At 42.2% G+C, this 20251-nt stretch overlaps 38 non-coding genes across 38 annotated transcripts; 25 read left to right on the top strand and 13 right to left on the bottom strand.

Moving 5' to 3' along the window:
* Positions 1 to 137: 137 nt before the first annotated feature.
* trnaa-agc lies at positions 138 to 210 on the bottom strand. The gene has a single exon. It is a non-coding gene; the product is annotated as a tRNA-Ala (tRNA).
* Positions 211 to 363: 153 nt separating this feature from the next.
* On the top strand, positions 364 to 445 carry trnas-gcu. Its single transcript has one exon. It is a non-coding gene; the product is annotated as a tRNA-Ser (tRNA).
* A 301-nt stretch (positions 446 to 746) lies between these two features.
* On the bottom strand, positions 747 to 819 carry trnaa-agc. Its single transcript has one exon. It is a non-coding gene; the product is annotated as a tRNA-Ala (tRNA).
* Positions 820 to 970: 151 nt separating this feature from the next.
* On the top strand, positions 971 to 1052 carry trnas-gcu. The gene has a single exon. It is a non-coding gene; the product is annotated as a tRNA-Ser (tRNA).
* A 1122-nt stretch (positions 1053 to 2174) lies between these two features.
* trnaa-agc lies at positions 2175 to 2247 on the bottom strand. The gene has a single exon. It is a non-coding gene; the product is annotated as a tRNA-Ala (tRNA).
* A 152-nt stretch (positions 2248 to 2399) lies between these two features.
* trnas-gcu lies at positions 2400 to 2481 on the top strand. The gene has a single exon. It is a non-coding gene; the product is annotated as a tRNA-Ser (tRNA).
* Positions 2482 to 3007: 526 nt separating this feature from the next.
* On the top strand, positions 3008 to 3089 carry trnas-gcu. Its single transcript has one exon. It is a non-coding gene; the product is annotated as a tRNA-Ser (tRNA).
* Positions 3090 to 3614: 525 nt separating this feature from the next.
* On the top strand, positions 3615 to 3696 carry trnas-gcu. The gene has a single exon. It is a non-coding gene; the product is annotated as a tRNA-Ser (tRNA).
* A 939-nt stretch (positions 3697 to 4635) lies between these two features.
* On the top strand, positions 4636 to 4717 carry trnas-gcu. The gene has a single exon. It is a non-coding gene; the product is annotated as a tRNA-Ser (tRNA).
* A 300-nt stretch (positions 4718 to 5017) lies between these two features.
* Positions 5018 to 5090, bottom strand: trnaa-agc. Its single transcript has one exon. It is a non-coding gene; the product is annotated as a tRNA-Ala (tRNA).
* Positions 5091 to 5242: 152 nt separating this feature from the next.
* trnas-gcu lies at positions 5243 to 5324 on the top strand. The gene has a single exon. It is a non-coding gene; the product is annotated as a tRNA-Ser (tRNA).
* A 526-nt stretch (positions 5325 to 5850) lies between these two features.
* trnas-gcu lies at positions 5851 to 5932 on the top strand. The gene has a single exon. It is a non-coding gene; the product is annotated as a tRNA-Ser (tRNA).
* Positions 5933 to 6234: 302 nt separating this feature from the next.
* trnaa-agc lies at positions 6235 to 6307 on the bottom strand. The gene has a single exon. It is a non-coding gene; the product is annotated as a tRNA-Ala (tRNA).
* A 152-nt stretch (positions 6308 to 6459) lies between these two features.
* On the top strand, positions 6460 to 6541 carry trnas-gcu. The gene has a single exon. It is a non-coding gene; the product is annotated as a tRNA-Ser (tRNA).
* A 1535-nt stretch (positions 6542 to 8076) lies between these two features.
* Positions 8077 to 8149, bottom strand: trnaa-agc. The gene has a single exon. It is a non-coding gene; the product is annotated as a tRNA-Ala (tRNA).
* Positions 8150 to 8301: 152 nt separating this feature from the next.
* Positions 8302 to 8383, top strand: trnas-gcu. Its single transcript has one exon. It is a non-coding gene; the product is annotated as a tRNA-Ser (tRNA).
* Positions 8384 to 8900: 517 nt separating this feature from the next.
* On the top strand, positions 8901 to 8982 carry trnas-gcu. The gene has a single exon. It is a non-coding gene; the product is annotated as a tRNA-Ser (tRNA).
* A 526-nt stretch (positions 8983 to 9508) lies between these two features.
* Positions 9509 to 9590, top strand: trnas-gcu. The gene has a single exon. It is a non-coding gene; the product is annotated as a tRNA-Ser (tRNA).
* A 301-nt stretch (positions 9591 to 9891) lies between these two features.
* trnaa-agc lies at positions 9892 to 9964 on the bottom strand. The gene has a single exon. It is a non-coding gene; the product is annotated as a tRNA-Ala (tRNA).
* Positions 9965 to 10518: 554 nt separating this feature from the next.
* Positions 10519 to 10600, top strand: trnas-gcu. The gene has a single exon. It is a non-coding gene; the product is annotated as a tRNA-Ser (tRNA).
* A 302-nt stretch (positions 10601 to 10902) lies between these two features.
* Positions 10903 to 10975, bottom strand: trnaa-agc. The gene has a single exon. It is a non-coding gene; the product is annotated as a tRNA-Ala (tRNA).
* Positions 10976 to 11127: 152 nt separating this feature from the next.
* On the top strand, positions 11128 to 11209 carry trnas-gcu. Its single transcript has one exon. It is a non-coding gene; the product is annotated as a tRNA-Ser (tRNA).
* A 517-nt stretch (positions 11210 to 11726) lies between these two features.
* On the top strand, positions 11727 to 11808 carry trnas-gcu. The gene has a single exon. It is a non-coding gene; the product is annotated as a tRNA-Ser (tRNA).
* A 785-nt stretch (positions 11809 to 12593) lies between these two features.
* Positions 12594 to 12675, top strand: trnas-gcu. Its single transcript has one exon. It is a non-coding gene; the product is annotated as a tRNA-Ser (tRNA).
* A 301-nt stretch (positions 12676 to 12976) lies between these two features.
* Positions 12977 to 13049, bottom strand: trnaa-agc. The gene has a single exon. It is a non-coding gene; the product is annotated as a tRNA-Ala (tRNA).
* A 152-nt stretch (positions 13050 to 13201) lies between these two features.
* On the top strand, positions 13202 to 13283 carry trnas-gcu. The gene has a single exon. It is a non-coding gene; the product is annotated as a tRNA-Ser (tRNA).
* A 517-nt stretch (positions 13284 to 13800) lies between these two features.
* On the top strand, positions 13801 to 13882 carry trnas-gcu. The gene has a single exon. It is a non-coding gene; the product is annotated as a tRNA-Ser (tRNA).
* Positions 13883 to 14573: 691 nt separating this feature from the next.
* trnaa-agc lies at positions 14574 to 14646 on the bottom strand. The gene has a single exon. It is a non-coding gene; the product is annotated as a tRNA-Ala (tRNA).
* Positions 14647 to 14798: 152 nt separating this feature from the next.
* Positions 14799 to 14880, top strand: trnas-gcu. Its single transcript has one exon. It is a non-coding gene; the product is annotated as a tRNA-Ser (tRNA).
* Positions 14881 to 15399: 519 nt separating this feature from the next.
* trnas-gcu lies at positions 15400 to 15481 on the top strand. Its single transcript has one exon. It is a non-coding gene; the product is annotated as a tRNA-Ser (tRNA).
* A 1535-nt stretch (positions 15482 to 17016) lies between these two features.
* On the bottom strand, positions 17017 to 17089 carry trnaa-agc. Its single transcript has one exon. It is a non-coding gene; the product is annotated as a tRNA-Ala (tRNA).
* A 152-nt stretch (positions 17090 to 17241) lies between these two features.
* trnas-gcu lies at positions 17242 to 17323 on the top strand. The gene has a single exon. It is a non-coding gene; the product is annotated as a tRNA-Ser (tRNA).
* Positions 17324 to 17624: 301 nt separating this feature from the next.
* On the bottom strand, positions 17625 to 17697 carry trnaa-agc. The gene has a single exon. It is a non-coding gene; the product is annotated as a tRNA-Ala (tRNA).
* Positions 17698 to 17849: 152 nt separating this feature from the next.
* On the top strand, positions 17850 to 17931 carry trnas-gcu. The gene has a single exon. It is a non-coding gene; the product is annotated as a tRNA-Ser (tRNA).
* Positions 17932 to 18448: 517 nt separating this feature from the next.
* On the top strand, positions 18449 to 18530 carry trnas-gcu. The gene has a single exon. It is a non-coding gene; the product is annotated as a tRNA-Ser (tRNA).
* Positions 18531 to 19056: 526 nt separating this feature from the next.
* On the top strand, positions 19057 to 19138 carry trnas-gcu. Its single transcript has one exon. It is a non-coding gene; the product is annotated as a tRNA-Ser (tRNA).
* A 517-nt stretch (positions 19139 to 19655) lies between these two features.
* On the top strand, positions 19656 to 19737 carry trnas-gcu. The gene has a single exon. It is a non-coding gene; the product is annotated as a tRNA-Ser (tRNA).
* Positions 19738 to 20038: 301 nt separating this feature from the next.
* On the bottom strand, positions 20039 to 20111 carry trnaa-agc. The gene has a single exon. It is a non-coding gene; the product is annotated as a tRNA-Ala (tRNA).
* Between the last annotated feature and the right edge of the window lie 140 nt (positions 20112 to 20251).

Genomic DNA, 20251 nt, shown 5'->3' with positions numbered 1-20251 from the left:
CCACTAAATATTTGGTAATCAAAAGTTATCATATTCTACAAGTCTCGGGGGAAGAAAATTATGGTTGCAAGAAGTTCCATTGATTTATCAATCTTCTTTTTGCACTCATCATGTGCACAGAATAAACCAAAGTCACTTGGAGAATGCGGGCATCGATCCCGCTACTTCTCGCATGCTAAGCGAGCGCTCTACCATTTGAGCTAATTCCCCTGTATAAAATGTCTATGAGGAAGAGCCGCCTAGCTCGCCTAGCTCCCCTCCTCTACTCCCTCCATGCAACGCTTTTCCAAAGTTTCCTGACCTATGTATACACTTTGGAAGGTGACCTGGATCAGAGTGTTGATGTAAAGATAGTCTACAGATGACGAGGTGGCCGAGTGGTTAAGGCGATGGACTGCTAATCCATTGTGCTCTGCACGCGTGGGTTCGAATCCCATCCTCGTCGCAGTCAACTCTCCTTGAGTCTGCCAGGCAATACATGATCCTTTCAGCTCAGATCCTCAAGACTGAAAAAATCAATGCAGTTTACATGTGAAAACAACAAGTCTCTACACGAAAGATTACAAATTGCTGCATTAAAACAGGAACATTTCTGAATATCTTATTTGTCCACTAAATATTTGGTAATCAAAAGTTATCATATTCTACAAGTCTCGGGGGAAGAAAATTATGGTCGCAAGAAGTTCCATTGATTTATCAATCTTCTTTTTGCACTCATCATGTGCACAGAATAAACCAAAGTCACTTGGAGAATGCGGGCATCGATCCCGCTACTTCTCGCATGCTAAGCGAGCGCTCTACCATTTGAGCTAATTCCCCTGTATAAAATGTCTTGAGGAAGAGCCGCCTAGCTCCCTAGCTCCCCTCCTCTACTCCCTCCATGCAACGCTTTTCCAAAGTTTCCTGACCTATGTATACACTTTGGAAGGTGACCTGGATCAGAGTGTTGATGTAAAGATAGTCTACAGGTGACGAGGTGGCCGAGTGGTTAAGGCGATGGACTGCTAATCCATTGTGCTCTGCACGCGTGGGTTCGAATCCCATCCTCGTCGCAGTCAACTCTCCTTTAGTCTGCCAGGCAATACATGATCCTTTCAGCTCAGATCCTCAAGACTGAAAAAATCAATGCAGTTTACATGTGAAAACAACAAGTCTCTACACGAAAGAGTACAAATTGCTGCATTAAAACAGGAACATTTCTGAATATCTTATTTGTCCACTAAATATTTGGTAATCAAAAGTTATCATATTCTACAAGTCTCGGGGGAAGAAAATTATGGTTGCAAGAAGTTCCATTGATTTATCAATCTTCTTTTTGCACTCATCATGTGCACAGAATAAACCAAAGTCACTTGGAGAATGCAGGCATCGATCCCGCTACTTCTCGCATGCTAAGCGAGCACTCTACCATTTGAGCTAATTCCACTGTATAAAATGTCATGAGGAAGAGCCACCTAGCTCACCTAGCTCCCCTCCTCTACTCCCTCCATGCAACGCTTTTCCTTTCAGCTCAGATCCTCAAGACTGAAAAAATCAATGCAGTTTACATGTGAAAACAACAAGTCTCTACACGAAAGAGTACAAATTGCTGCATTAAAACAGGAACATTTCTGAATATCTTATTTGTCCACTAAATATTTGGTAATCAAAAGTTATCATATTCTACAAGTCTCGGAAGAAGAAAATTATGGTTGCAAGAAGTTCCATTGATTTATCAATCTTCTTTTTGCACTCATCATGTGCACAGAATAAACCAAAGTCACTTGGAGAATGCGGGCATCGATCCCGCTACTTCTCGCATGCTAAGCGAGCACTCTACCATTTGAGCTAATTCCACTGTATAAAATGTCATGAGGAAGAGCCACCTAGCTCACCTAGCTCCCCTCCTCTACTCCCTCCATGCAACGCTTTTCCTTTCAGCTCAGATCCTCAAGACTGAAAAAATCAATGCAGTTTACATGTGAAAACAACAAGTCTCTACACGAAAGAGTACAAATTGCTGCATTAAAACAGGAACATTTCTGAATATCTTATTTGTCCACTAAATATTTGGTAATCAAAAGTTATCATATTCTACAAGTCTCGGGGAAGAAAATTATGGTTGCAAGAAGTTCAATTGATTTATCAATCTTCTTTTTGCACTCATCATGTGCACAGAATAAACCAAAGTCACTTGGAGAATGCGGGCATCGATCCCGCTACTTCTCGCATGCTAAGCGAGCGCTCTACCATTTGAGCTAATTCCCCTGTATAAAATGTCTTGAGGAAGAGCCGCCTAGCTCGCCTAGCTCCCCTCCTCTACTCCCTCCATGCAACGCTTTTCCAAAGTTTCCTGACCTATGTATACACTTTGGAAGGTGACCTGGATCAGAGTGTTGATGTAAAGATAGTCTACAGGTGACGAGGTGGCCGAGTGGTTAAGGCGATGGACTGCTAATCCATTGTGCTCTGCACGCGTGGGTTCGAATCCCATCCTCGTCGCAGTCAACTCTCCTTTAGTCTGCCAGGCAATACATGATCCTTTCAGCTCAGATCCTCAAGACTGAAAAAATCAATGCAGTTTACATGTGAAAACAACAAGTCTCTACACGAAAGAGTACAAATTGCTGCATTAAAACAGGAACATTTCTGAATATCTTATTTGTCCACTAAATATTTGGTAATCAAAAGTTATCATATTCTACAAGTCTCGGGGGAAGAAAATTATGGTTGCAAGAAGTTCCATTGATTTATCAATCTTCTTTTTGCACTCATCATGTGCACAGAATAAACCAAAGTCACTTGGAGAATGCAGGCATCGATCCCGCTACTTCTCGCATGCTAAGCGAGCGCTCTACCATTTGAGCTAATTCCCCTGTATAAAATGTCTTGAGGAAGAGCCGCCTAGCTCACCTAGCTCCCCTCCTCTACTCCCTCCATGCAACGCTTTTCCAAAGTTTCCTGACCTATGTATACACTTTGGAAGGTGACCTGGATCAGAGTGTTGATGTAAAGATAGTCTACAGGTGACGAGGTGGCCGAGTGGTTAAGGCGATGGACTGCTAATCCATTGTGCTCTGCACGCGTGGGTTCGAATCCCATCCTCGTCGCAGTCAACTCTCCTTTAGTCTGCCAGGCAATACATGATCCTTTCAGCTCAGATCCTCAAGACTGAAAAAATCAATGCAGTTTACATGTGAAAACAACAAGTCTCTACACGAAAGAGTACAAATTGCTGCATTAAAACAGGAACATTTCTGAATATCTTATTTGTCCACTAAATATTTGGTAATCAAAAGTTATCATATTCTACAAGTCTCGGGGGAAGAAAATTATGGTTGCAAGAAGTTCCATTGATTTATCAATCTTCTTTTTGCACTCATCATGTGCACAGAATAAACCAAAGTCACTTGGAGAATGCAGGCATCGATCCCGCTACTTCTCGCATGCTAAGCGAGCACTCTACCATTTGAGCTAATTCCCCTGGATAAAATGTCATGAGGAAGAGCCGCCTAGCTCGCCTAGCTCCCCTCCTCTACTCCCTCCATGCAACTTTTCCAAAGTTTCCTGACCTATGTATACACCTTTGGAAGGTGACCTGGATCAGAGTGTTGATGTAAAGATAGTCTACAGATGACGAGGTGGCCGAGTGGTTAAGGCGATGGACTGCTAATCCATTGTGCTCTGCACGCGTGGGTTCGAATCCCATCCTCGTCGCAGTCAACTCTCCTTTAGTCTGCCAGGCAATACATGATCCTTTCAGCTCAGATCCTCAAGACTGAAAAAATCAATGCAGTTTACATGTGAAAACAACAAGTCTCTACACGAAAGAGTACAAATTGCTGCATTAAAACAGGAACATTTCTGAATATCTTATTTGTCCACTAAATATTTGGTAATCAAAAGTTATCATATTCTACAAGTCTCGGGGGAAGAAAATTATGGTTGCAAGAAGTTCCATTGATTTATCAATCTTCTTTTTGCACTCATCATGTGCACAGAATAAACCAAAGTCACTTGGAGAATGCAGGGCATCGATCCCGCTACTTCTCGCATGCTAAGCGAGCACTCTACCATTTGAGCTAATTCCCCTGTATAAAATGTCATTGAGGAAGAGCCACCTAGCTCGCCTAGCTCCCCTCCTCTACTCCCTCCATGCAACGCTTTTCCTTTCAGCTCAGATCCTCAAGACTGAAAAAATCAATGCAGTTTACATGTGAAAACAACAAGTCTCTACACGAAAGAGTACAAATTGCTGCATTAAAACAGGAACATTTCTGAATATCTTATTTGTCCACTAAATATTTGTTAATCAAAAGTTATCATATTCTTCAAGTCTCGGGGGAAGAAAATAATGGTTGCAAGAAGTTCCATTGATTTATCAATCTTCTTTTTGCACTCATCATGTGCACAGAATAAACCAAAGTCACTTGGAGAATGCGGGCATCGATCCCGCTACTTCTCGCAAGCTAAGCGAGCACTCTACCATTTGCGCTAATTCCCCTGGATAAAATGTCATGAGGAAGAGCCGCCTAGCTCTCCTAGCTCCCCTCCTCTACTCCCTCCATGCAACGCTTTTCCAAAGTTTCCTGACCTATGTATACACTTTGGAAGGTGACCTGGATCAGAGTGTTGATGTAAAGATAGTCTACAGGTGACGAGGTGGCCGAGTGGTTAAGGCGATGGACTGCTAATCCATTGTGCTCTGCACGCGTGGGTTCGAATCCCATCCTCGTCGCAGTCAACTCTCCTTTAGTCTGCCAGGCAATACATGATCCTTTCAGCTCAGATCCTCAAGACTGAAAAAATCAATGCAGTTTACATGTGAAAACAACAAGTCTCTACACGAAAGAGTACAAATTGCTGCATTAAAACAGGAACATTTCTGAATATCTTATTTGTCCACTAAATATTTGGTAATCAAAAGTTATCATATTCTACAAGTCTCGGGGAAGAAAATTATGGTTGCAAGAAGTTCCATTGATTTATCAATCTTCTTTTTGCACTCATCATGTGCACAGAATAAACCAAAGTCACTTGGAGAATGCGGGCATCGATCCCGCTACTTCTCGCATGCTAAGCGAGCGCTCTACCATTTGAGCTAATTCCCCTGGATAAAATGTCATGAGGAAGAGACGCCTAGCTCGCCTAGCTCCCCTCCTCTACTCCCTCCATGCAACGCTTTTCCAAAGTTTCCTGACCTATGTATACACTTTGGAAGGTGACCTGGATCAGAGTGTTGATGTAAAGATAGTCTACAGGTGACGAGGTGGCCGAGTGGTTAAGGCGATGGACTGCTAATCCATTGTGCTCTGCACGCGTGGGTTCGAATCCCATCCTCGTCGCAGTCAACTCTCCTTTAGTCTGCCAGGCAATACATGATCCTTTCAGCTCAGATCCTCAAGACTGAAAAAATCAATGCAGTTTACATGTGAAATCAACAAGTCTCTACACGAAAGAGTACAAATTGCTGCATTAAAACAGGAACATTTCTGAATATCTTATTTGTCCACTAAATATTTGGTAATCAAAAGTTATCATATTCTACAATTCTCGGAAGAAGAAAATTATGGTTGCAAGAAGTTCCATTGATTAATCAATCTTCTTTTTGCACTCATCATGTGCACAGAATAAACCAAAGTCACTTGGAGAATGCAGGCATCGATCCCGCTACTTCTCGCATGCTAAGCGAGCGCTCTACCATTTGAGCTAATTCCCCTGGATAAAATGTCATGAGGAAGAGCCGCCTAGCTCGCCTAGCTCCCCTCCTCTACTCCCTCCATGCAACGCTTTTCCAAAGTTTCCTGACCTATGTATACACTTTGGAAGGTGACCTGGATCAGAGTGTTGATGTAAAGATAGTCTACAGATGACGAGGTGGCCGAGTGGTTAAGGCGATGGACTGCTAATCCATTGTGCTCTGCACGCGTGGGTTCGAATCCCATCCTCGTCGCAGTCAACTCTCCTTTAGTCTGCCAGGCAATACATGATCCTTTCAGCTCAGATCCTCAAGACTGAAAAAAATCAATGCAGTTTACATGTGAAAACAACAAGTCTCTACACGAAAGAGTACAAATTGCTGCATTAAAACAGGAACATTTCTGAATATCTTATTTGTCCACTAAATATTTGGTAATCAAAAGTTATCATATTCTACAAGTCTCGGGGGAAGAAAATTATGGTTGCAAGAAGTTCCATTGATTTATCAATCTTCTTTTTGCACTCATCATGTGCACAGAATAAACCAAAGTCACTTGGAGAATGCGGGCATCGATCCCGCTACTTCTCGCATGCTAAGCGAGCGCTCTACCATTTGAGCTAATTCCCCTGTATAAAATGTCTTGAGGAAGAGCCACCTAGCTCACCTAGCTCCCCTCCTCTACTCCCTCCATGCAACGCTTTTCCAAAGTTTCCTGACCTATGTATACACTTTGGAAGGTGACCTGGATCAGAGTGTTGATGTAAAGATAGTCTACAGGTGACGAGGTGGCCGAGTGGTTAAGGCGATGGACTGCTAATCCATTGTGCTCTGCACGCGTGGGTTCGAATCCCATCCTCGTCGCAGTCAACTCTCCTTTAGTCTGCCAGGCAATACATGATCCTTTCAGCTCAGATCCTCAAGACTGAAAAAATCAATGCAGTTTACATGTGAAAACAACAAGTCTCTACACGAAAGATTACAAATTGCTGCATTAAAACAGGAACATTTCTGAATATCTTATTTGTCCACTAAATATTTGGTAATCAAAAGTTATCATATTCTACAAGTCTCGGGGGAAGAAAATTATGGTTGCAAGAAGTTCCATTGATTTATCAATCTTCTTTTTGCACTCATCATGTGCACAGAATAAACCAAAGTCACTTGGAGAATGCAGGCATCGATCCCGCTACTTCTCGCATGCTAAGCGAGCGCTCTACCATTTGAGCTAATTTCCACTGTATAAAATGTCATGAGGAAGAGCCACCTAGCTCACCTAGCTCCCCTCCTCTACTCCCTCCATGCAACGCTTTTCCTTTCAGCTCAGATCCTCAAGATTGAAAAAATCAATGCAGTTTACATGTGAAAACAACAAGTCTCTACACGAAAGAGTACAAATTGCTGCATTAAAACAGGAACATTTCTGAATATCTTATTTGTCCACTAAATATTTGGTAATCAAAAGTTATCATATTCTACAAGTCTCGGGGGAAGAACATTATGGTTGCAAGAAGTTCCATTGATTTATCAATCTTCTTTTTGCACTCATCATGTGCACAGAATAAACCAAAGTCACTTGGAGAATGCAGGCATCGATCCCGCTACTTCTCGCATGCTAAGCGAGCGCTCTACCATTTGAGCTAATTCCACTGTATAAAATGTCATGAGGAAGAGCCACCTAGCTCACCTAGCTCCCCTCCTCTACTCCCTCCATGCAACTCTTTTCCTTTCAGCTCAGATCCTCAAGACTGAAAAAATCAATGCAGTTTACATGTGAAAACAACAAGTCTCTACACGAAAGAGTACAAATTGCTGCATTAAAACAGGAACATTTCTGAATATCTTATTTGTCCACTAAATATTTGGTAATCAAAAGTTATCATATTCTACAAGTCTCGGGGGAAGAAAATTATGGTTGCAAGAAGTTCCATTGATTTATCAATCTTCTTTTTGCACTCATCATGTGCACAGAATAAACCAAAGTCACTTGGAGAATGCAGGCATCGATCCCGCTACTTCTCGCATGCTAAGCGAGCGCTCTACCATTTGAGCTAATTCCACTGTATAAAATGTCATGAGGAAGAGCCACCTAGCTCACCTAGCTCCCCTCCTCTACTCCCTCCATGCAACGCTTTTCCTTTCAGCTCAGATCCTCAAGACTGAAAAAATCAATGCAGTTTACATGTGAAAACAACAAGTCTCTACACGAAAGAGTACAAATTGCTGCATTAAAACAGGAACATTTCTGAATATCTTATTTGTCCACTAATTATTTGGTAATCAAAAGTTATCATATTCTACAAGTCTCGGGGGAAGAAAATTATGGTTGCAAGAAGTTCCATTGATTTATCAATCTTCTTTTTGCACTCATCATGTGCACAGAATAAACCAAAGTCACTTGGAGAATGCGGGCATTGATCCCGCTACTTCTCGCATGCTAAGCGAGCGCTCTACCATTTGAGCTAATTCCCCTGGATAAAATGTCATGAGGAAGAGCCGCCTAGCTCGCCTAGCTCCCCTCCTCTACTCCCTCCATGCAACGCTTTTCCAAAGTTTCCTGACCTATGTATACACTTTGGAAGGTGACCTGGATCAGAGTGTTGATGTAAAGATAGTCTACAGATGACGAGGTGGCCGAGTGGTTAAGGCGATGGACTGCTAATCCATTGTGCTCTGCATGCGTGGGTTCGAATCCCATCCTCGTCGCAGTCAACTCTCCTTTAGTCTGCCAGGCAATACATGATCCTTTCAGCTCAGATCCTCAAGACTGAAAAAATCAATGCAGTTTACATGTGAAAACAACAAGTCTCTACACGAAAGAGTACAAATTGCTGCATTAAAACAGGAACATTTCTGAATATCTTATTTGTCCACTAAATATTTGGTAATCAAAAGTTATCATATTCTACAAGTCTCGGGGGAAGAAAATTATGGTTGCAAGAAGTTCCATTGATTTATCAATCTTCTTTTTGCACTCATCATGTGCACAGAATAAACCAAAGTCACTTGGAGAATGTAGGCATCGATCCCGCTACTTCTCGCATGCTAAGCGAGCGCTCTACCATTTGAGCTAATTCCCCTGTATAAAATGTCTTGAGGAAGAGCCGCCTAGCTCCCCTCCTCTACCCCCTCCATGCAACGCTTTTCCAAAGTTTCCTGACCTATGTATACACTTTGGAAGGTGACCTGGATCAAAGTGTTGATGTAAAGATAGTCTACAGATGACGAGGTGGCCGAGTGGTTAAGGCGATGGACTGCTAATCCATTGTGCTCTGCACGCGTGGGTTCGAATCCCATCCTCGTCGCAGTCAATTCTCCTTTAGTCTGCCAGGCAATACATGATCCTTTCAGCTCAGATCCTCAAGACTGAAAAAATCAATGCAGTTTACATGTGAAAACAACAAGTCTCTACACGAAAGAGTACAAATTGCTGCATTAAAACAGGAACATTTCTGAATATCTTATTTGTCCACTAATTATTTGGTAATAAAAAGTTATCATATTCTACAAGTCTCAGGGGAAGAACATTATGGTTGCAAGAAGTTCCATTGATTTATCAATCTTCTTTTTGCACTCATCATGTGCACAGAATAAACCAAAGTCACTTGGAGAATGCGGGCATTGATCCCACTACTTCTCACATGCTAAGCAAGCGCTCTACCATTTGAGCTAATTCCCCTGTATAAATTGTCTTGAGGAAGAGCCGCCTAGCTCTCCTAGCTCCCCTCCTCTACTCCCTCCATGCAACGCTTTTCCAAAGTTTCCTGACCTATGTATACACTTTGGAAGGTGACCTGGATCAGAGTGTTGATGTAAAGATAGTCTACAGGTGACGAGGTGGCCGAGTGGTTAAGGCGATGGACTGCTAATCCATTGTGCTCTGCACGCGTGGGTTCGAATCCCATCCTCGTCGCAGTCAACTCTCCTTTAGTCTGCCAGGCAATACATGATCCTTTCAGCTCAGATCCTCAAGACTGAAAAAATCAATGCAGTTTACATGTGAAAACAACAAGTCTCTACACGAAAGAGTACAAATTGCTGCATTAAAACAGGAACATTTCTGAATATCTTATTTGTCCACTAAATATTTGGTAATCAAAAGTTATCATATTCTACAAGTCTCGGGGGAAGAAAATTATGGTTGCAAGAAGTTCCATTGATTTATCAATCTTCTTTTTGCACTCATCATGTGCACAGAATAAACCAAAGTCACTTGGAGAATGCGGGCATCGATCCCGCTACTTCTCGCATGCTAAGCGAGCACTCTACCATTTGAGCTAATTCCCCTGTATAAAATGTCTTGAGGAAGAGCCACCTAGCTCGCCTAGCTCCCCTCCTCTACTCCCTCCATGCAACGCTTTTCCTTTCAGCTCAGATCCTCAAGACTGAAAAAATCAATGCAGTTTACATGTGAAAACAACAAGTCTCTACACGAAAGAGTACAAATTGCTGCATTAAAACAGGAACATTTCTGAATATCTTATTTGTCCACTAAATATTTGGTAATCAAAAGTTATCATATTCTACAAGTCTCGGGGGAAGAAAATTATGGTTGCAAGAAGTTCCATTGATTTATCAATCTTCTTTTTGCACTCATCATGTGCACAGAATAAACCAAAGTCACTTGGAGAATGCAGGCATCGATCCCGCTACTTCTCGCATGCTAAGCGAGCGCTCTACCATTTGAGCTAATTCCCCTGTATAAAATGTCTTGAGGAAGAGCCGCCTAGCTCCCCTCCTCTACCCCCTCCATGCAACGCTTTTCCAAAGTTTCCTGACCTATGTATACACTTTGGAAGGTGACCTGGATCAGAGTGTTGATGTAAAGATAGTCTACAGATGACGAGGTGGCCGAGTGGTTAAGGCGATGGACTGCTAATCCATTGTGCTCTGCATGCGTGGGTTCGAATCCCATCCTCGTCGCAGTCAACTCTCCTTTAGTCTGCCAGGCAATACATGATCCTTTCAGCTCAGATCCTCAAGACTGAAAAAATCAATGCAGTTTACATGTGAAAACAACAAGTCTCTACACGAAAGATTACAAATTGCTGCATTAAAACAGGAACATTTCTGAATATCTTATTTGTCCACTAAATATTTGGTAATCAAAAGTTATCATATTCTACAAGTCTCGGGGGAAGAAAATTATGGTTGCAAGAAGTTCCATTGATTTATCAATCTTCTTTTTGCACTCATCATGTGCACAGAATAAACCAAAGTCACTTTGGAGAATGCGGGCATCGATCCCGCTACTTCTCGCATGCTAAGCGAGCGCTCTACCATTTGAGCTAATTCCCCTGTATAAAATGTCTTGAGGAAGAGCCACCTAGCTCACCTAGCTCCCCTCCTCTACTCCCTCCATGCAACGCTTTTCCAAAGTTTCCTGACCTATGTATACACTTTGGAAGGTGACCTGGATCAGAGTGTTGATGTAAAGATAGTCTACAGGTGACGAGGTGGCCGAGTGGTTAAGGCGATGGACTGCTAATCCATTGTGCTCTGCACGCGTGGGTTCGAATCCGATCCTCGTCGCAGTCAACTCTCCTTTAGTCTGCCAGGCAATACATGATCCTTTCAGCTCAGATCCTCAAGACTGAAAAAATCAATGCAGTTTACATGTGAAAACAACAAGTCTCTACACGAAAGAGTACAAATTGCTGCATTAAAACAGGAACATTTCTGAATATCTTATTTGTCCACTAAATATTTGGTAATCAAAAGTTATCATATTCTACAAGTCTCGGGGGAAGAAAATTATGGTTGCAAGAAGTTCCATTGATTTATCAATCTTCTTTTTGCACTCATCATGTGCACAGAATAAACCAAAGTCACTTGGAGAATGCAGGCATCGATCCCGCTACTTCTCGCATGCTAAGCGAGCGCTCTACCATTTGAGCTAATTCCCCCGTATAAAATGTCTTGAGGAAGAGCCGCCTAGCTCCCCTCCTCTACCCCCTCCATGCAACGCTTTTCCAAAGTTTCCTGACCTATGTATACACTTTGGAAGGTGACCTGGATCAAAGTGTTGATGTAAAGATAGTCTACAGATGACGAGGTGGCCGAGTGGTTAAGGCGATGGACTGCTAATCCATTGTGCTCTGCACGCGTGGGTTCGAATCCCATCCTCGTCGCAGTCAATTCTCCTTTAGTCTGCCAGGCAATACATGATCCTTTCAGCTCAGATCCTCAAGACTGAAAAAATCAATGCAGTTTACATGTGAAAACAACAAGTCTCTACACGAAAGATTACAAATTGCTGCATTAAAACAGGAACATTTCTGAATATCTTATTTGTCCACTAAATATTTGGTAATCAAAAGTTATCATATTCTACAAGTCTCGGGGGAAGAAAATTATGGTTGCAAGAAGTTCCATTGATTTATCAATCTTCTTTTTGCACTCATCATGTGCACAGAATAAACCAAAGTCACTTGGAGAATGCAGGCATCGGTCCTCAAGACTGAAAAAATCAATGCAGTTTACATGTGAAAACAACAAGTCTCTACACGAAAGAGTACAAATTGCTGCATTAAAACAGGAAAATTTCTGAATATCTTATTTGTCCACTAAATATTTGGTAATCAAAAGTTATCATATTCTACAAGTCTCGGGGGAAGAAAATTATGGTTGCAAGAAGTTCCATTGATTTATCAATCTTCTTTTTGCACTCATCATGTGCACAGAATAAACCAAAGTCACTTGGAGAATGCAGGCATCGATCCCGCTACTTCTCGCATGCTAAGCGAGCGCTCTACCATTTGAGCTAATTCCCCCGTATAAAATGTCTTGAGGAAGAGCCGCCTAGCTCCCCTCCTCTACCCCCTCCATGCAACGCTTTTCCAAAGTTTCCTGACCTATGTATACACTTTGGAAGGTGACCTGGATCAAAGTGTTGATGTAAAGATAGTCTACAGATGACGAGGTGGCCGAGTGGTTAAGGCGATGGACTGCTAATCCATTGTGCTCTGCATGCGTGGGTTCAAATCCCATCCTCGTCGCAGTCAATTCTCCTTTAGTCTGCCAGGCAATACATGATCCTTTCAGCTCAGATCCTCAAGACTGAAAAAATAAATGCAGTTTACATGTGAAAACAACAAGTCTCTACACGAAAGATTACAAATTGCTGCATTAAAACAGGAACATTTCTGAATATCTTATTTGTCCACTAAATATTTGGTAATCAAAAGTTATCATATTCTACAAGTCTCGGGGGAAGAAAATTATGGTTGCAAGAAGTTCCATTGATTTATCAATCTTCTTTTTGCACTCATCATGTGCACAGAATAAACCAAAGTCATTTGGAGAATGCGGGCATCGATCCCGCTACTTCTCGCATGCTAAGCGAGCGCTCTACCATTTGAGCTAATTCCCCTGTATAAAATGTCTTGAGGAAGAGCCACCTAGCTCTCCTAGCTCCCCTCCTCTACTCCCTCCATGCAACGCTTTTCCAAAGTTTCCTGACCTATGTATACACTTTGGAAGGTGACCTGGATCAGAGTGTTGATGTAAAGATAGTCTACAGGTGACGAGGTGGCCGAGTGGTTAAGGCGATGGACTGCTAATCCATTGTGCTCTGCACGCGTGGGTTCGAATCCGATCCTCGTCGCAGTCAACTCTCCTTTAGTCTGCCAGGCAATACATGATCCTTTCAGCTCAGATCCTCAAGACTGAAAAAATAAATGCAGTTTACATGTGAAAACAACAAGTCTCTACACGAAAGATTACAAATTGCTGCATTAAAACAGGAAAATTTCTGAATATCTTATTTGTCCACTAAATATTTGGTAATCAAAAGTTATCATATTCTACAAGTCTCGGGGGAAGAAAATTCTGGTTGCAAGAAGTTCCATTGATTTATCAATCTTCTTTTTGCACTCATCATGTGCACAGAATAAACCAAAGTCACTTGGAGAATGCAGGCATCGATCCCGCTACTTCTCGCATGCTAAGCGAGCACTCTACCATTTGAGCTAATTCCCCCGTATAAAATGTCTTGAGGAAGAGCCGCCTAGCTCCCCTCCTCTACCCCCTCCATGCAACGCTTTTCCAAAGTTTCCTGACCTATGTATACACTTTGGAAGGTGACCTGGATCAAAGTGTTGATGTAAAGATAGTCTACAGATGACGAGGTGGCCGAGTGGTTAAGGCGATGGACTGCTAATCCATTGTGCTCTGCACGCGTGGGTTCGAATCCCATCCTCGTCGCAGTCAATTCTCCTTTAGTCTGCCAGGCAATACATGATCCTTTCAGCTCAGATCCTCAAGACTGAAAAAATCAATGCAGTTTACATGTGAAAACAACAAGTCTCTACACGAAAGAGTACAAATTGCTGCATTAAAACAGGAACATTTCTGAATATCTTATTTGTCCACTAAATATTTGGTAATCAAAAGTTATCATATTCTACAAGTCTCGGGGGAAGAAAATTATGGTTGCAAGAAGTTCCATTGATTTATCAATCTTCTTTTTGCACTCATCATGTGCACAGAATAAACCAAAGTCACTTGGAGAATGCAGGCATCGATCCCGCTACTTCTCGCATGCTAAGCGAGCGCTCTACCATTTGAGCTAATTCCACTGTATAAAATGTCATGAGGAAGAGCCACCTAGCTCACCTAGCTCCCCTCCTCTACTCCCTCCATGCAACTCTTTTCCTTTCAGCTCAGATCCTCAAGACTGAAAAAATCAATGCAGTCTCTACACGAAAGAGTACAAATTGCTGCATTAAAACAGGAAAATTTCTGAATATCTTATTTGTCCACTAAATATTTGGTAATCAAAAGTTATCATATTCTACAAGTCTCGGGGGAAGAAAATTATGGTTGCAAGAAGTTCCATTGATTTATCAATCTTCTTTTTGCACTCATCATGTGCACAGAATAAACCAAAGTCACTTGGAGAATGCGGGCATCGATCCCGCTACTTCTCGCATGCTAAGCGAGCGCTCTACCATTTGAGCTAATTCCCCTGTATAAAATGTCATGAGGAAGAGCCGCCTAGCTCTCCTAGCTCCCCTCCTCTACTCCCTCCATGCAACGCTTTTCCAAAGTTTCCTGACCTATGTATACACTTTGGAAGGTGACCTGGATCAGAGTGTTGATGTAAAGATAGTCTACAGGTGACGAGGTGGCCGAGTGGTTAAGGCGATGGACTGCTAATCCATTGTGCTCTGCACGCGTGGGTTCGAATCCCATCCTCGTCGCAGTCAACTCTCCTTTAGTCTGCCAGGCAATACATGATCCTTTCAGCTCAGATCCTCAAGACTGAAAAAATAAATGCAGTTTACATGTGAAAACAACAAGTCTCTACACGAAAGATTACAAATTTCTGCATTAAAACAGGAACATTTCTGAATATCTTATTTGTCCACTAAATATTTGGTAATCAAAAGTTATCATATTCTACAAGTCTCGGGGGAAGAAAATTATGGTTGCAAGAAGTTCCATTGATTTATCAATCTTCTTTTTGCACTCATCATGTGCACAGAATAAACCAAAGTCACTTGGAGAATGCAGGCATCGATCCCGCTACTTCTCGCATGCTAAGCGAGCGCTCTACCATTTGAGCTAATTCCCCCTGTATAAAATGTCTTGAGGAAGAGCCGCCTAGCTCCCCTCCTCTACCCCCTCCATGCAACGCTTTTCCAAAGTTTCCTGACCTATGTATACACTTTGGAAGGTGACCTAGATCAAAGTGTTGATGTAAAGATAGTCTACAGGATGACGAGGTGGCCGAGTGGTTAAGGCGATGGACTGCTAATCCATTGTGCTCTGCACGCGTGGGTTCGAATCCCATCCTCGTCGCAGTCAACTCTCCTTTAGTCTGCCAGGCAATACATGATCCTTTCAGCTCAGATCCTCAAGACTGAAAAAATCAATGCAGTTTACATGTGAAAACAACAAGTCTCTACACGAAAGATTACAAATTGCTGCATTAAAACAGGAACATTTCTGAATATCTTATTTGTCCACTAAATATTTGGTAATCAAAAGTTATCATATTCTACAAGTCTCGGGGGAAGAAAATTATGGTTGCAAGAAGTTCCATTGATTTATCAATCTTCTTTTTGCACTCATCATGTGCACAGAATAAACCAAAGTCACTTGGAGAATGCAGGGCATCGATCCCGCTACTTCTCGCATGCTAAGCGAGCGCTCTACCATTTGAGCTAATTCCCCTGTATAAAATGTCATGAGGAAGAGCCACCTAGCTCACCTAGCTCCCCTCCTCTACTCCCTCCATGCAACGCTTTTCCTTTCAGCTCAGATCCTCAAGACTGAAAAAATCAATGCAGTTTACATGTGAAAACAACAAGTCTCTACACGAAAGAGTACAAATTGCTGCATTAAAACAGGAACATTTCTGAATATCTTATTTGTCCACTAAATATTTGGTAATCAAAAGTTATCATATTCTACAAGTCTCGGGGGAAGAAAATTATGGTTGCAAGAAGTTCCATTGATTTATCAATCTTCTTTTTGCACTCATCATGTGCACAGAATAAACCAAAGTCACTTGGAGAATGCAGGCATCGATCCCGCTACTTCTCGCATGCTAAGCGAGCGCTCTACCATTTGAGCTAATTCCACTGTATAAAATGTCATGAGGAAGAGCCACCTAGCTCACCTAGCTCCCCTCCTCTACTCCCTCCATGCAACTCTTTTCCTTTCAGCTCAGATCCTCAAGACTGAAAAAATCAATGCAGTTTACATGTGAAAACAACAAGTCTCTACACGAAAGAGTACAAATTGCTGCATTAAAACAGGAACATTTCTGAATATCTTATTTGTCCACTAAATATTTGGTAATCAAAAGTTATCATATTCTACAAGTCTCGGGGGAAGAAAATTATGGTTGCAAGAAGTTCCATTGATTTATCAATCTTCTTTTTGCACTCATCATGTGCACAGAATAAACCAAAGTCACTTGGAGAATGCAGGCATCGATCCCGCTACTTCTCGCATGCTAAGCGAGCGCTCTACCATTTGAGCTAATTCCACTGTATAAAATGTCATGAGGAAGAGCCACCTAGCTCACCTAGCTCCCCTCCTCTACTCCCTCCATGCAACGCTTTTCCTTTCAGCTCAGATCCTCAAGACTGAAAAAATCAATGCAGTTTACATGTGAAAACAACAAGTCTCTACACGAAAGAGTACAAATTGCTGCATTAAAACAGGAACATTTCTGAATATCTTATTTGTCCACTAATTATTTGGTAATCAAAAGTTATCATATTCTACAAGTCTCGGGGGAAGAAAATTATGGTTGCAAGAAGTTCCATTGATTTATCAATCTTCTTTTTGCACTCATCATGTGCACAGAATAAACCAAAGTCACTTGGAGAATGCGGGCATTGATCCCGCTACTTCTCGCATGCTAAGCGAGCGCTCTACCATTTGAGCTAATTCCCCTGGATAAAATGTCATGAGGAAGAGCCGCCTAGCTCGCCTAGCTCCCCTCCTCTACCCCCTCCATGCAACGCTTTTCCAAAGTTTCCTGACCTATGTATACACTTTGGAAGGTGACCTGGATCAGAGTGTTGATGTAAAGATAGTCTACAGGTGACGAGGTGGCCGAGTGGTTAAGGCGATGGACTGCTAATCCATTGTGCTCTGCACGCGTGGGTTCGAATCCCATCCTCGTCGCAGTCAACTCTCCTTTAGTCTGCCAGGCAATACATGATCCTTTCAGCTCAGATCCTCAAGACTGAAAAAATCAATGCAGTTTACATGTGAAAACAACAAGTCTCTACACGAAAGATTACAAATTGCTGCATTAAAACAGGAACATTTCTGAATATCTTATTTGTCCACTAAATATTTGGTAATCAAAAGTTATCATATTCTACAAGTCTCGGGGGAAGAAAATTATGGTCGCAAGAAGTTCCATTGATTTATCAATCTTCTTTTTGCACTCATCATGTGCACAGAATAAACCAAAGTCACTTGGAGAATGCGGGCATCGATCCCGCTACTTCTCGCATGCTAAGCGAGCGCTCTACCATTTGAGCTAATTCCCCTGTATAAAATGTCATGAGGAAGAGCCGCCTAGCTCGCCTAGCTCCCCTCCTCTACCCCCTCCATGCAACGCTTTTCCAAAGTTTCCTGACCTATGTATACACTTTGGAAGGTGACCTAGATCAAAGTGTTGATGTAAAGATAGTCTACCGATGACGAGGTGGCCGAGTGGTTAAGGCGATGGACTGCTAATCCATTGTGCTCTGCATGCGTGGGTTCGAATCCCATCCTCGTCGCAGTCAACTCTCCTTTAGTCTGCCAGGCAATACATGATCCTTTCAGCTCAGATCCTCAAGACTGAAAAAATCAATGCAGTTTACATGTGAAAACAACAAGTCTCTACACGAAAGAGTACAAATTGCTGCATTAAAACAGGAACATTTCTGAATATCTTATTTGTCCACTAAATATTTGGTAATCAAAAGTTATCATATTCTACAAGTCTCGGGGGAAGAAAATTATGGTTGCAAGAAGTTCCATTGATTTATCAATCTTCTTTTTGCACTCATCATGTGCACAGAATAAACCAAAGTCACTTGGAGAATGCAGGCATCGATCCCGCTACTTCTCGCATGCTAAGCGAGCGCTCTACCATTTGAGCTAATTCCCCTGTATAAAATGTCTTGAGGAAGAGCCGCCTAGCTCCCCTCCTCTACCCCCTCCATGCAACGCTTTTCCAAAGTTTCCTGACCTATGTATACACTTTGGAAGGTGACCTGGATCAGAGTGTTGATGTAAAGATAGTCTACAGGTGACGAGGTGGCCGAGTGGTTAAGGCGATGGACTGCTAATCCATTGTGCTCTGCACGCGTGGGTTCGAATCCCATCCTCGTCGCAGTCAACTCTCCTTTAGTCTGCCAGGCAATACATGATCCTTTCAGCTCAGATCCTCAAGACTGAAAAAATCAATGCAGTTTACATGTGAAAACAACAAGTCTCTACACGAAAGAGTACAAATTGCTGCATTAAAACAGGAACATTTCTGAATATCTTATTTGTCCACTAAATATTTGGTAATCAAAAGTTATCATATTCTACAAGTCTCGGGGGAAGAAAATAATGGTTGCAAGAAGTTCCATTGATTTATCAATCTTCTTTTTGCACTCATCATGTGCACAGAATAAACCAAAGTCACTTGGAGAATGCGGGCATCGATCCCGCTACTTCTCGCATGCTAAGCAAGCGCTCTACCATTTGAGCTAATTCCCCTGTATAAAATGTCTTGAGGAAGAGCCGCCTAGCTCTCCTAGCTCCCCTCCTCTACTCCCTCCATGCAACGCTTTTCCAAAGTTTCCTGACCTATGTATACACTTTGGAAGGTGACCTGGATCAGAGTGTTGATGTAAAGATAGTCTACAGGTGACGAGGTGGCCGAGTGGTTAAGGCGATGGACTGCTAATCCATTGTGCTCTGCACGCGTGGGTTCGAATCCCATCCTCGTCGCAGTCAACTCTCCTTTAGTCTGCCAGGCAATACATGATCCTTTCAGCTCAGATCCTCAAGACTGAAAAAATCAATGCAGTTTACATGTGAAAACAACAAGTCTCTACACGAAAGATTACAAATTGCTGCATTAAAACAGGAACATTTCTGAATATCTTATTTGTCCACTAAATATTTGGTAATCAAAAGTTATCATATTCTACAAGTCTCGGGGGAAGAAAATTATGGTTGCAAGAAGTTCCATTGATTTATCAATCTTCTTTTTGCACTCATCATGTGCACAGAATAAACCAAAGTCACTTGGAGAATGCAGGCATCGATCCCGCTACTTCTCGCATGCTAAGCGAGCACTCTACCATTTGAGCTAATTCCCCTGTATAAAATGTCTTGAGGAAGAGCCGCCTAGCTCCCCTCCTCTACCCCCTCCATGCAACGCTTTTCCAAAGTTTCCTGACCTATGTATACACTTTGGAAGGTGACCTAGATCAAAGTGTTGATGTAAAGATAGTCTACCGATGACGAGGTGGCCGAGTGGTTAAGGCGATGGACTGCTAATCCATTGTGCTCTGCACGCGTGGGTTCGAATCCCATCCTCGTCGCAGTCAACTCTCCTTTAGTCTGCCAGGCAATACATGATCCTTTCAGCTCAGATCCTCAAGACTGAAAAAATCAATGCAGTTTACATGTGAAAACAACAAGTCTCTACACGAAAGATTACAAATTGCTGCATTAAAACAGGAACATTTCTGAATATCTTATTTGTCCACTAAATATTTGGTAATCAAAAGTTATCATATTCTACAAGTCTCGGGGGAAGAAAATTATGGTTGCAAGAAGTTCCATTGATTTATCAATCTTCTTTTTGCACTCATCATGTGCACAGAATAAACCAAAGTCACTTGGAGAATGCGGGCATCGATCCCGCTACTTCTCGCATGCTAAGCGAGCGCTCTACCATTTGAGCTAATTCCCCTGGATAAAATGTCATGAGGAAGAGCCGCCTAGCTCGCCTAGCTCCCCTCCTCTACCCCCTCCATGCAACGCTTTTCCAAAGTTTCCTGACCTATGTATACACTTTGGAAGGTGACCTGGATCAGAGTGTTGATGTAAAGA

This window comes from Cyclopterus lumpus, chromosome 14 (assembly GCF_009769545.1).
Source record: "Cyclopterus lumpus isolate fCycLum1 chromosome 14, fCycLum1.pri, whole genome shotgun sequence".
Classification (NCBI taxonomy): domain Eukaryota; kingdom Metazoa; phylum Chordata; class Actinopteri; order Perciformes; family Cyclopteridae; genus Cyclopterus; species Cyclopterus lumpus.
The sequence above is the reverse complement of the archived record's forward strand: the minus strand, read 5'-3'. Positions and strand labels throughout refer to the sequence as shown.